Genomic DNA, 12184 nt, shown 5'->3' with positions numbered 1-12184 from the left:
AGCAAACCTGCTGTGGAGCCAAAGAACTGGGTCAGCAGAGCTGCGGTAGAGCCAGAGAACCAGATTAGCAGAGCTGATGTAGAGCCAAAGAACTATGTCAGCAGAGCTGCTGTAGAGCCAGTGAACCAGGTCAGCAGAGCTGCTGAGGAGCTAGAGAACCAGGTCAGCAGAGCTGCTGTAGAGTCAGAGAACCAGGTCAGCAGAGCTGATTTAGAGCCAGAGAACCAGGTCAGCAGAGTCACTGTAGAGCTAGAGAACCAGGTCAGCAGAGTCGCTGTAGAGCCAGAGAACCAGCTCAGCAGAGCCGCAGTAGAGCAAGAGACCCAGGTCAGCAGAGCCGCTGTAGAGCCAAAGAACAAGGTCAGCAGAGCGGCTGTACAGCCAGAGAACAAGGTCAGCAGAGCTGCTCTACAGCCAAAGTACTAGATCAGCAGAGCCGTTGTACAGCCTGAGAACTAGGTCAGCAAAGCTACTGTAGAGCCAGAGAACCAGGTCAGCAGAGCTGACCAGGTCAGCAGAGCTGCTTAAGAGCCAGAGAACGAGGTCAGCAGAGCTGCTGTAGAGCCAGAGAACCAGATCAGCAGAGCTGTTGTAGAGCCAGAGAACCAGGTCAGCAGAGCTGCTCTAGAGTCAGAGAACCAGGTCAGCAGAGCTGCTCTAGAGTCAGTTAACTAGGTCAGCAGAGCTGATTTAGAGCCAGAGAACCAGGTCAGCAGAGTCACTATAGAGCTAGAGAACCAGGTCAGCAGAGTCGCTGTAGAGCCAGAGAACCAGGTCAGCAGAGCCATTGTACAGCCTGAGAACCAGGTCAGCAAAGCTACTCTAGAGCCAGAGAATGAGGTCAGCAGAGCTGTTGTAGAGCCAGAGAACAAGGTCAGCAGAGCTGCTCTACAGCCAAAGTACTAGGTCAGCAGAGCCATTGTACAGCCTGAGAACGAGGTCAGCAAAGCTACTCTAGAGCCAGAGAACGAGGTCAGCAGAGCTGCTGTAGAGCCAGAGAACCAGATCAGCAGAGTTTTGTAGAGCCAGAGAACCAGTTCAGCAGAGCTGCTCTAGAGCCAGATAACTAGGTCAGCAGAGCTGCAGTAAAGCCAGAGAACCAGGTCAGCAGAGCTGCTGTAGAGCCAGAGAACCAGGTCAGCAGAGCTGCTATAGAGCCAGATAACCAGGTCAGCAGAGATGCTTTCGAGCCAGAGAACCAGGCCAACAGAGCCTCTTTAGAGCCGGAGAACCAGGTCAGCAGAGCCGTTGTAGAGCCAGAGAACCAGGTCAGCAGAGCCGTTGTAGAGCCAGAGAACCAGGTCATCAGAGCTGCTTTGGAGCCAGAGAACCAGGTCAGCAGAGTTGCTGTAGAGCCAGAGAACCAGATTAGCAAAGCTGCTGTAGAGCCAAAGAACCGGGTCAGCAGAGCTGCTGTAGAGCCAGAGAACCAGATTAGCAGAGCTGCTGTAGAGCCAAAGAACCATGTCAGCAGAGCTGCTGTAGAGCCAGTGAACCAGGTCAGCAGTGCTGCTGTAGAGCCAGAGAACCAGGTCAGCAGAGCTGCGATAGAGCCAGATGACCATGTCAGCAGAGATGCTTTCGAGCCAGAGAACCAGGCCAACAGAGCCGCTGTAGAGCCAGAGAACCAGGTCAGCAGAGCCGTTATAGAGCCAGAGAACCAGGTCAGCAGAGCCGTTGTAGAGCCAGAGAACAAGGTCAGCAGAGCTGCTTTGGAGCCAGAGAACCAGGTCAGCAGAGCTGCTGTAGAGCTAAAGAACCAGTTTAGCAAACCTGCTGTAGAGCCAAAGAACCGGGTCAGCAGAGCTGCTGTAGAGCCAGATTAGCAAAGCTGCTGTAGAGGCAAAGAACCATGTCAGCAGAGCTGCTGTAGAGCCAGTGAACCAGGTCAGCAGAGCTGCTGTAGAGCCAGAGAACCAGGTCAGCAGAGCTGCTGTAGAGTCAGAGAACCAGGTCAGCAGAGCTGATTTAGAGCCAGAGAACCAGGTCAGCAGAGTCACTGTAGAACTAGAGAACCAGGTCAGCAGAGTCGCTGTAGAGCCAGAGAACCAGCTCAGCAGAGCCGCAGTAGAGCAAGAGACCCAGGTCAGCAGAGCCGCTGTAGAGCCAAAGAACAAGGTCAGCAGAGCTGCTGTACAGCCAGAGAACAAGGTCAGCAGAGCTGCTCTACAGCCAAAGTACTAGATCAGCAGAGCCGTTGTACAGCCTGAGAACTAGGTCAGCAAAGATACTGTAGAGCCAGAGAACCAGGTCAGCAGAGCTGACCAGGTCAGCAGAGCTGCTTAAGAGCCAGAGAACGAGGTCAGCAGAGCTGCTGTAGAGCCAGAGAACCAGATCAGCAGAGCCGTTGTAGAGCCAGAGAACCAGGTCAGCAGAGCTGCTCTAAAGTCAGAGAACCAGGTCAGCAGAGCTGCTGTAGAGCCAGAGAACCAGATCAGCAGAGCTGTTGTAGAGCCAGAGAACCAGGTCAGCAGAGCTGCTCTAGAGTCAGAGAACCAGGTCAGCAGAGCTGCTCTAGAGTCAGAGTACCAGATCAGCAGAGTCGCTGTAGAGCCAGAGAACCAGGTCAGCAGAGCCATTGTACAGACTGAGAACCAGGTCAGCAAAGCTACTCTAGAGCCAGAGAACGAGGTCAGCAGAGCTGCTGTAGAGACAGAGAACAAGGTCAGCAGAGCTGCTCTACAGCCAAAGTACTAGGTCAGCAGAGCCATTGTACAGCCTGAGAACCAGGTCAGCAAAGCTACTCCAGAGCCAGAGAACGAGGTCAGCAGAGCTGCTGTAGAGCCAGAGAACCAGATCAGCAGAGCTGTTGTAGAGCCAGAGAACCAGGTCAGCAGAGCTGCTCTAGAGCCAGATAACTAGGTCAGCAGAGCTGCAGTAGAGCCAGAGAACCAGGTCAGCAGAGCTGCTGTAGAGCCAGAGAACCAGGTCAGCAGAGCTGCTATAGAGCCAGATAACCAGGTCAGCAGAGATGCTTTTGAGCCAGAGAACCAGGCCAACAGAGCCTCTGTAGAGCCAGAGAACCAGGTCAGCAGAGCCGTTGTAGAGCCAGAGAACCAGGTCAGCAGAGCTGCTCTAGAGCCAGAGAACCAGGTCAGCAGAGCTGCTCTAGAGCCAGAGAAGCAGGTCAGCAGAGCTGCAGTAGAGCCAGAGAACCAGGTCAGCAGAGCTGCTGTAGAGCCAGAGAACCAGGTCAGCAGAGCTGCTATAGAGCCAGATAACCAGGTCAGCAGAGATGCTATAGAGCAAGAGAATCAGGACAGCAGAGCCGTTGTAGAGCCAGAGAACCAGGTGAGCTGAGCCGTTGTAGAGCCAGAGAACCAGGTGAGCAGAGCTGCTTTGGAGCCAGAGAACCAGGTCAGCAGAGCTGCTGTAGAGCTAAAGAACCAGTTTAGCAAACCTGCTGTGGAGCCAAAGAACTGGGTCAGCAGAGCTGCGGTAGAGCCAGAGAACCAGATTAGCAGAGCTGCTGTAGAGCCAAAGAACCATGTCAGCAGAGCTGCTGTAGAGCCAGTGAACCAGGTCAGCAGAGCTGCTGAGGAGCTAGAGAACCAGGTCAGCAGAGCTGCTGTAGAGTCAGAGAACCAGGTCAGCAGAGCTGATTTAGAGCCAGAGAACCAGGTCAGCAGAGTCACTGTAGAGCTAGAGAACCAGGTCAGCAGAGTCGCTGTAGAGCCAGAGAACCAGCTCAGCAGAGCCGCAGTAGAGCAAGAGACCCAGGTCAGCAGAGCCGCTGTAGAGCCAAAGAACAAGGTCAGCAGAGCGGCTGTACAGCCAGAGAACAAGGTCAGCAGAGCTGCTCTACAGCCAAAGTACTAGATCAGCAGAGCCGTTGTACAGCCTGAGAACTAGGTCAGCAAAGCTACTGTAGAGCCAGAGAACCAGGTCAGCAGAGCTGACCAGGTCAGCAGAGCTGCTTAAGAGCCAGAGAACGAGGTCAGCAGAGCTGCTGTAGAGCCAGAGAACCAGATCAGCAGAGCTGTTGTAGAGCCAGAGAACCAGGTCAGCAGAGCTGCTCTAGAGTCAGAAAACCAGGTCAGCAGAGCTGCTCTAGAGTCAGTTAACTAGGTCAGCAGAGCTGATTTAGAGCCAGAGAACCAGGTCAGCAGAGTCACTATAGAGCTAGAGAACCAGGTCAGCAGAGTCGCTGTAGAGCCAGAGAACCAGGTCAGCAGAGCCATTGTACAGCCTGAGAACCAGGTCAGCAAAGCTACTCTAGAGCCAGAGAATGAGGTCAGCAGAGCTGTTGTAGAGCCAGAGAACAAGGTCAGCAGAGCTGCTCTACAGCCAAAGTACTAGGTCAGCAGAGCCATTGTACAGCCTGAGAACGAGGTCAGCAAAGCTACTCTAGAGCCAGAGAACGAGGTCAGCAGAGCTGCTGTAGAGCCAGAGAACCAGATCAGCAGAGTTTTGTAGAGCCAGAGAACCAGTTCAGCAGAGCTGCTCTAGAGCCAGATAACTAGGTCAGCAGAGCTGCAGTAAAGCCAGAGAACCAGGTCAGCAGAGCTGCTGTAGAGCCAGAGAACCAGGTCAGCAGAGCTGCTATAGAGCCAGATAACCAGGTCAGCAGAGATGCTTTCGAGCCAGAGAACCAGGCCAACAGAGCCTCTTTAGAGCCGGAGAACCAGGTCAGCAGAGCCGTTGTAGAGCCAGAGAACCAGGTCTCCAGAGCCGTTGTAGAGCCAGAGAACCAGGTCATCAGAGCTGCTTTGGAGCCAGAGAACCAGGTCAGCAGAGTTGCTGTAGAGCCAGAGAACCAGATTAGCAAAGCTGCTGTAGAGCCAAAGAACCGGGTCAGCAGAGCTGCTGTAGAGCCAGAGAACCAGATTAGCAGAGCTGCTGTAGAGCCAAAGAACCATGTCAGCAGAGCTGCTGTAGAGCCAGTGAACCAGGTCAGCAGTGCTGCTGTAGAGCCAGAGAACCAGGTCAGCAGAGCTGCGATAGAGCCAGATGACCATGTCAGCAGAGATGCTTTCGAGCCAGAGAACCAGGCCAACAGAGCCGCTGTAGAGCCAGAGAACCAGGTCAGCAGAGCCGTTATAGAGCCAGAGAACCAGGTCAGCAGAGCCGTTGTAGAGCCAGAGAACAAGGTCAGCAGAGCTGCTTTGGAGCCAGAGAACCAGGTCAGCAGAGCTGCTGTAGAGCCAAAGAACCGGGTCAGCAGAGCTGCTGTAAAGCCAGAAAGCCAGGTCAGCAGAACTGCTGTAGAGCCAGAGAACCAGGTCAGCAGAGCTGCTATAGACCAAGAGAACCAGGTCAGTAGAGCTGCTGTAGAGCCAGAGAACCAAGTCAGCAGAGTCGCTGTAGAGCCAGAGAACCAGGTCAACAGAGTCGCTGTAGAGCCAGAGAAAAAGGTCAGCAGAGCCGCTGTAGAGCCAGAGAACAAGGTCAGCAGAGCTGCTGTAGAGCCAGAGAACCAGGTCAGCAGAGCCGCTGTAAAGCCAGAGAACCAGGTCAGCTGAGCTGCTCTAGAGTCTAAGAACCAGGTCAGCAGAGCTGCTTTGGAGCCAGACAACCAGGTCAGCAGAGCTGCTTTAGAACCACAGAACCAGGTCAGCACAGCTGCTGTAGTGCCAGAGAACCAGGTCAGCAGAGCTGCTATAGAGCCAGAGAACCAGGTCAGTAGAGCTGCTGTACAGCCAGAGAACAAGGTCAGCAGAGCTGCTCTACAGCCAGAGAACCAGGTCAGCAGAGCCATTGTACAGCCTGAGAACCAGGTCAGCAGAGCTGCTTTGGAGCCAGAGAACCAGGTCAGCAGAGCTTCTTTGGAGTCAGAGAACCAGGTCAGCAGAGCTGCTATAGAGCAAGAGAACCAGGTCAGCAGAGCTGCTGTAGAGCAAGAGAACCTGGTCAACAGAGCTGCTGTAGATCCAGAGAACCAGGTCAGCAGAGCCGTTGTAGAGCCAGAGAACCAGGTCAGCAGAGCAGTTGTAGAGCCAGAGAACCAGGTCAGCAGAGCCGCTGTAGAGCCAGAGAACCAGGTCAGCAGAGCCGCTGTACTGCCAGAGAACCAGGTCAGCAACGCTGCTCTAGAGCCAGAGAACCAGGTCAGCAGGGCTGACCAGGTCAGCAAAGCTACTTTAGAGCCAGAGAACCAGGTCAGCAGAGCCACAGTATAGCCAGAGAACCCGGTCAGCAGAGCCCCTGTAGAGAAAAACAACCAGGTCAGCAGAGCTGCTTTAGAGCCAGAGAACCAGGTCAGCAGAGCTGCTATAGAGCCAGAGAACCAGGTCAGCAGAGCTGCTGTAGAGTCAGAGAACCAGGCCAGCAGAGCTGCTTTAGAGCCAGAGAACCAGGTCAGCAGAGCTGCTGTAGAGCCAGAGAACCAGGTCAACAGAGCTGCTGTAGAGCCAGAGAACCAGGTCAGCAGAGCTGCTTTAGAGCCAGAGAACCAGGTCAGCAGAGCTGCTGTAGAGCCAGAGAACCAGGTCAGCTGAGCTGCTCTAGAGCCTAAGAACCAGGTCAGCAGAGCTGCTTTAGAACCACAGAACCAGGTCAGCACAGCTGCTGTAGCGCCAGAGAACCAGGTCAACAGAGCCGCTGTAGAGCCAGAGAACCAGGTCAGCAGAGCTGCTGTAGAACAAGAGAAACAGGTCAGCTGAGCCGTTGTAGAGCCAGAGAACCAGGTCAGCAGAGCCGCTATAGAGCCAGAGAACCAGGTCAGCAGAGCTGCTGTACAGCCAGACAACAAGGTCAGCAGAGCTGCTCTTCAGCCAGAGAACCAGGTCAGCAGAGCCGTTGTACAGCCTGAGAACCAGGTCAGCATAGCTGCTTTGGAGCCAGAGAACCAGGTCAGCAGAGCTGCTTTGGAGTCAGAGGACCAGGTCAGCAGAGCTGCTGTAGTGCCAGAGAACCAGGTCAGCAGAGCTGCTGTAGAGCCAGAGAACCAGGTCAGCAGAGCCGTTGTAGAGCCAGAGAACCAGGTCAGCAGAGCAGTTGTAGAGCTAGAGAACCAGGTCAGCAGAGCTGCTCTAGAGCCAGAGAACCAGGTCAGTAGAGCTGCTCTAGAGCCAGAGAACCAGGTCAGCAGAGTCGCTTTAGAGCAAGAGAACCAGGTCAGCAGAGCTGCTGTACAGCCAGAGAACAAGATCAGCAGACCCTTATACAGCCAGAGAACCAGGTCAGAAAAGCTGCTCTAGAGCCAGAGAACCAGGTCAGCAGAGCTGCTTTAGAGCAAGAGAAACAGATTAGCAGAGCTGCTTTACAGCCAAAGTATCAGGTCAGCAGAGCCGTTGTACAGCCAGAGAACCAGGTCAGAAAAGCTGCTCTAGAGCCAGAGAACCAGGTCAGCAGAGCTGCTTTAGAGCAAGAGAAACAGATTAGCAGAGCTGCTATAGAGCAAAAGAACCAGGTCAGCAGAGCTACTGTAGAGCCAGTGAACCAGGTCAGCAGTGCTGCTGTAGAGCCAGAGAACCAGGTCAGCAGAGTTTTGTAGAGCCAGAGAACCAGGTCAGCAGAGCTGCTCTAGAGCCAGATAACTAGGTCAGCAGAGCTGCAGTAGAGCCAGAGAACCAGGTCAGCAGAGCTGCTGTAGAGCCAGAGAACCAGGTCAGCAGAGCTGCTATAGAGCCAGATAACCAGGTCAGCAGAGATGCTTTCGAGCCAGAGAACCAGGCCAACAGAGCCTCTGTAGAGCCGGAGAACCAGGTCAGCAGAGCCGTTGTAGAGCCAGAGAACCAGGTCAGCAGAGCCGTTGTAGAGCCAGAGAACCAGGTCATCAGAGCTGCTTTGGAGCCAGAGAACCAGGTCAGCAGAGTTGCTGTAGAGCCAGAGAACCAGATTAGCAAAGCTGCTGTAGAGCCAAAGAACCGGGTCAGCAGAGCTGCTGTAGAGCCAGAGAACCAGATTAGCAGAGCTGCTGTAGAGCCAAAGAACCATGTCAGCAGAGCTGCTGTAGAGCCAGTGAACCAGGTCAGCAGTGCTGCTGTAGAGCCAGAGAACCAGGTCAGCAGAGCTGCTATAGAGCCAGATAACCATGTCAGCAGAGATGCTTTCGAGCCAGAGAACCAGGCCAACAGAGCCGCTATAGAGCCAGAGAACCAGGTCAGCAGAGCCGTTGTAGAGCCAGAGAACCAGGTCAGCAGAGCCGTTGTAGAGCCACAGAACAAGGTCAGCAGAGCTGCTTTGGAGCCAGAGAACCAGGTCAGCAGAGCTGCTGTAGAGCCCCAGAACCGGGTCAGCAGAGCTGCTGTAGAGCCAGAAAGCCAGGTCAGCAGAACTGCTGTAGAGCCAGAGAACCAGGTCAGCAGAGCTGCTATAGACCAAGAGAACCAGGTCAGCAGAGCTGCTGTAGAGCCAGAGAACCAAGTCAGCAGAGTCGCTGTAGAGCCAGAGAACCAGGTTAGAAGAGCCGCTGTAAAGCCAGAGAACAAGGTCAGCAGAGCTGCTGTACAGCCAGAGAACAAGGTCAGCAGAGCTGCTCTAGAGCCAAAGTACCAGGTCAGCAGAGCCGTTGTACAGCCAGAGAACCAGGTCAGTAGAGCTGCTCTAGAGCCAGAGAACCAGATCAGCAGAGCCGTTGTAGAGCCAGAGAACCAGGTCAGCAGAGCTGCTCTAGAGTCAGAGAACCAGGTCAGCAGAGCTGCTGTAGAGCCAGAGAACCAGATCAGCAGAGCCGTTGTAGAGCCAGAGAACCAGGTCAGCAGAGCTGCTCTAGAGTCAGAGAACCAGGTCAGCAGAGCTGCTCTAGAGTCAGAGAACCAGATCAGCAGAGCCATTGTACAGACTGAGAACCAGGTCAGCAAAGCTACTCTAGAGCCAGAGAACGAGGTCAGCAGAGCTGCTGTAGAGCCAGAGAACAAGGTCAGCAGAGCTGCTCTACAGCCAAAGTACTAGGTCAGCAGAGCCATTGTACAGCCTGAGAACCAGGTCAGCAAAGCTACTCCAGAGCCAGAGAACGAGGTCAGCAGAGCTGCTGTAGAGCCAGAGAACCAGATCAGCAGAGCTGTTGTAGAGCCAGAGAACCAGGTCAGCAGAGCTGCTCTAGAGCCAGATAACTAGGTCAGCAGAGCTGCAGTAGAGCCAGAGAACCAGGTCAGCAGAGCTGCTGTAGAGCCAGAGAACCAGGTCAGCAGAGCTGCTATAGAGCCAGATAACCAGGTCAGCAGAGATGTTTTTGAGCCAGAGAACCAGGCCAACAGAGCCTCTGTAGAGCCAGAGAACCAGGTCAGCAGAGCCGTTGTAGAGCCAGAGAACCAGGTCAGCAGAGCTGCTCTAGAGCCAGAGAACCAGGTCAGCAGAGCTGCTCTAGAGCCAGAGAAGCAGGTCAGCAGAGCTGCAGTAGAGCCAGAGAACCAGGTCAGCAGAGCTGCTGTAGAGCCAGAGAACCAGGTCAGCAGAGCTGCTATAGAGCCAGATAACCAGGTCAGCAGAGATGCTATAGAGCAAGAGAACCAGGACAGCAGAGCCGTTGTAGAGCCAGAGAACCAGGTGAGCAGCGCCGTTGTAGAGCCAGAGAACCAGGTGAGCAGAGCTGCTTTGGAGCCAGAGAACCAGGTCAGCAGAGCTGCTGTAGAGCTAAAGAACCAGTTTAGCAAACCTGCTGTAGAGCCAAAGAACTGGGTCAGCAGAGCTGCTGTAGAGCCAGAGAACCAGATTAGCAGAGCTGCTGTAGAGCCAAAGAACCATGTCAGCAGAGCTGCTGTAGAGCCAGTGAACCAGGTCAGCAGAGCTGCTGAAGAGCTAGAGAACCAGGTCAGCAGAGCTGCTGTAGAGTCAGAGAACCAGGTCAGCAGAGCTGATTTAGAGCCAGAGAACCAGGTCAGCAGAGTCGCTGTAGAGCCAGAGAACCAGCTCAGCAGAGCCACAGTAGAGCAAGAGACCCAGGTCAGCAGAGCCGCTGTAGAGCCAAAGAACAAGGTCAGCAGAGCGGCTGTACAGCCAGAGAACAAGGTCAGCAGAGCTGCTCTACAGCCAAAGTACTAGATCAGCAGAGCCGTTGTACAGCCTGAGAACTAGGTCAGCAAAGCTACTGTAGAGCCAGAGAACCAGGTCAGCAGAGCTGACCAGGTCAGTAGAGCTGCTTAAGAGCCAGAGAACGAGGTCAGCAGAGCTGCTGTAGAGCCAGAGAACCAGATCAGCAGAGCTGTTGTAGAGCCAGAGAACCAGGTCAGCAGAGCTGCTGTAGAGCCAAAGAACCATGTCAGCAGAGCTGCTGTAGAGCCAGTGAACCAGGTCAGCAGTGCTGCTGTAGAGCCAGAGAACCAGGTCAGCAGAGCTGCTATAGAGCCAGATAACCATGTCAGCAGAGATGCTTTCGAGTCAGAGAACCAGGCCAACAGAGCCGCTATAGAGCCAGAGAACCAGGTCAGCAGAGCCGTTGTAGAGCCAGAGAACCAGGTCAGCAGAGCCGTTGTAGAGCCACAGAACAAGGTCAGCAGAGCTGCTTTGGAGCCAGAGAACCAGGTCAGCAGAGCTGCTGTAGAGCCACAGAACCGGGTCAGCAGAGCTGCTGTAGAGCCAGAAAGCCAGGTCAGCAGAACTGCTGTAGAGCCAGAGAACCAGGTCAGCAGAGCTGCTATAGACCAAGAGAACCAGGTCAGCAGAGCTGCTGTAGAGCCAGAGAACCAAGTCAGCAGAGTCGCTGTAGAGCCAGAGAACCAGGTTAGAAGAGCCGCTGTAAAGCCAGAGAACAAGGTCAGCAGAGCTGCTGTACAGCCAGAGAACAAGGTCAGCAGAGCTGCTCTAGAGCCAAAGTACCAGGTCAGCAGAGCCGTTGTACAGCCAGAGAACCAGGTCAGTAGAGCTGCTCTAGAGCCAGAGAACCAGATCAGCAGAGCCGTTGTAGAGCCAGAGAACCAGGTCAGCAGAGCTGCTCTAGAGTCAGAGAACCAGGTCAGCAGAGCTGCTGTAGAGCCAGAGAACCAGATCAGCAGAGCCGTTGTAGAGCCAGAGAACCAGGTCAGCAGAGCTGCTCTAGAGTCAGAGAACCAGGTCAGCAGAGCTGCTCTAGAGTCAGAGAACCAGGTCAGCAGAGCCATTGTACAGACTGAGAACCAGGTCAGCAAAGCTACTCTAGAGCCAGAGAACGAGGTCAGCAGAGCTGCTGTAGAGCCAGAGAACAAGGTCAGCAGAGCTGCTCTACAGCCAAAGTACTAGGTCAGCAGAGCCATTGTACAGCCTGAGAACCAGGTCAGCAAAGATACTCCAGAGCCAGAGAACGAGGTCAGCAGAGCTGCTGTAGAGCCAGAGAACCAGATCAGCAGAGCTGTTGTAGAGCCAGAGAACCAGGTCAGCAGAGCTGCTCTAGAGCCAGATAACTAGGTCAGCAGAGCTGTAGTAGAGCCAGAGAACCAGGTCAGCAGAGCTGCTGTAGAGCCAGAGAACCAGGTCAGCAGAGCTGCTATAGAGCCAGATAACCAGGTCAGCAGAGATGCTTTTGAGCCAGAGAACCAGGCCAACAGAGCCTCTGTAGAGCCAGAGAACCAGGTCAGCAGAGCCGTTGTAGAGCCAGAGAACCAGGTCAGCAGAGCTGCTCTAGAGCCAGAGAACCAGGTCAGCAGAGCTGCTCTAGAGCCAGAGAAGCAGGTCAGCAGAGCTGCAGTAGAGCCAGAGAACCAGGTCAGCAGAGCTGCTGTAGAGCCAGAGAACCAGGTCAGCAGAGCTGCTATAGAGCCAGATAACCAGGTCAGCAGAAATGCTATAGAGCAAGAGAACCAGGACAGCAGAGCCGTTGTAGAGCCAGAGAACCAGGTGAGCAGCGCCGTTGTAGAGCCAGAGAACCAGGTGAGCAGAGCTGCTTTGGAGCCAGAGAACCAGGTCAGCAGAGCTGCTGTAGAGCTAAAGAACCAGTTTAGCAAACCTGCTGTAGAGCCAAAGAACTGGGTCAGCAGAGCTGCTGTAGAGCCAGAGAACCAGATTAGCAGAGCTGCTGTAGAGCCAAAGAACCATGTCAGCAGAGCTGCTGTAGAGCCAGTGAACCAGGTCAGCAGAGCTGCTGAAGAGCTAGAGAACCAGGTCAGCAGAGCTGCTGTAGAGTCAGAGAACCAGGTCAGCAGAGCTGATTTAGAGCCAGAGAACCAGGTCAGCAGAGTCACTGTAGAGCTAGAGAACAAGGTCAGCAGAGTCGCTGTAGAGCCAGAGAACCAGCTCAGCAGAGCCGCAGTAGAGCAAGAGACCCAGGTCAGCAGAGCCGCTGTAGAGCCAAAGAACAAGGTCAGCAGAGCGGCTGTACAGCCAGAGAACA

This window comes from Triturus cristatus, unplaced genomic scaffold (genome assembly GCF_964204655.1).
Source record: "Triturus cristatus unplaced genomic scaffold, aTriCri1.1 SCAFFOLD_207, whole genome shotgun sequence".
NCBI lineage: Eukaryota > Metazoa > Chordata > Amphibia > Caudata > Salamandridae > Triturus > Triturus cristatus.
The sequence above is the reverse complement of the archived record's forward strand: the minus strand, read 5'-3'. Positions refer to the sequence as shown.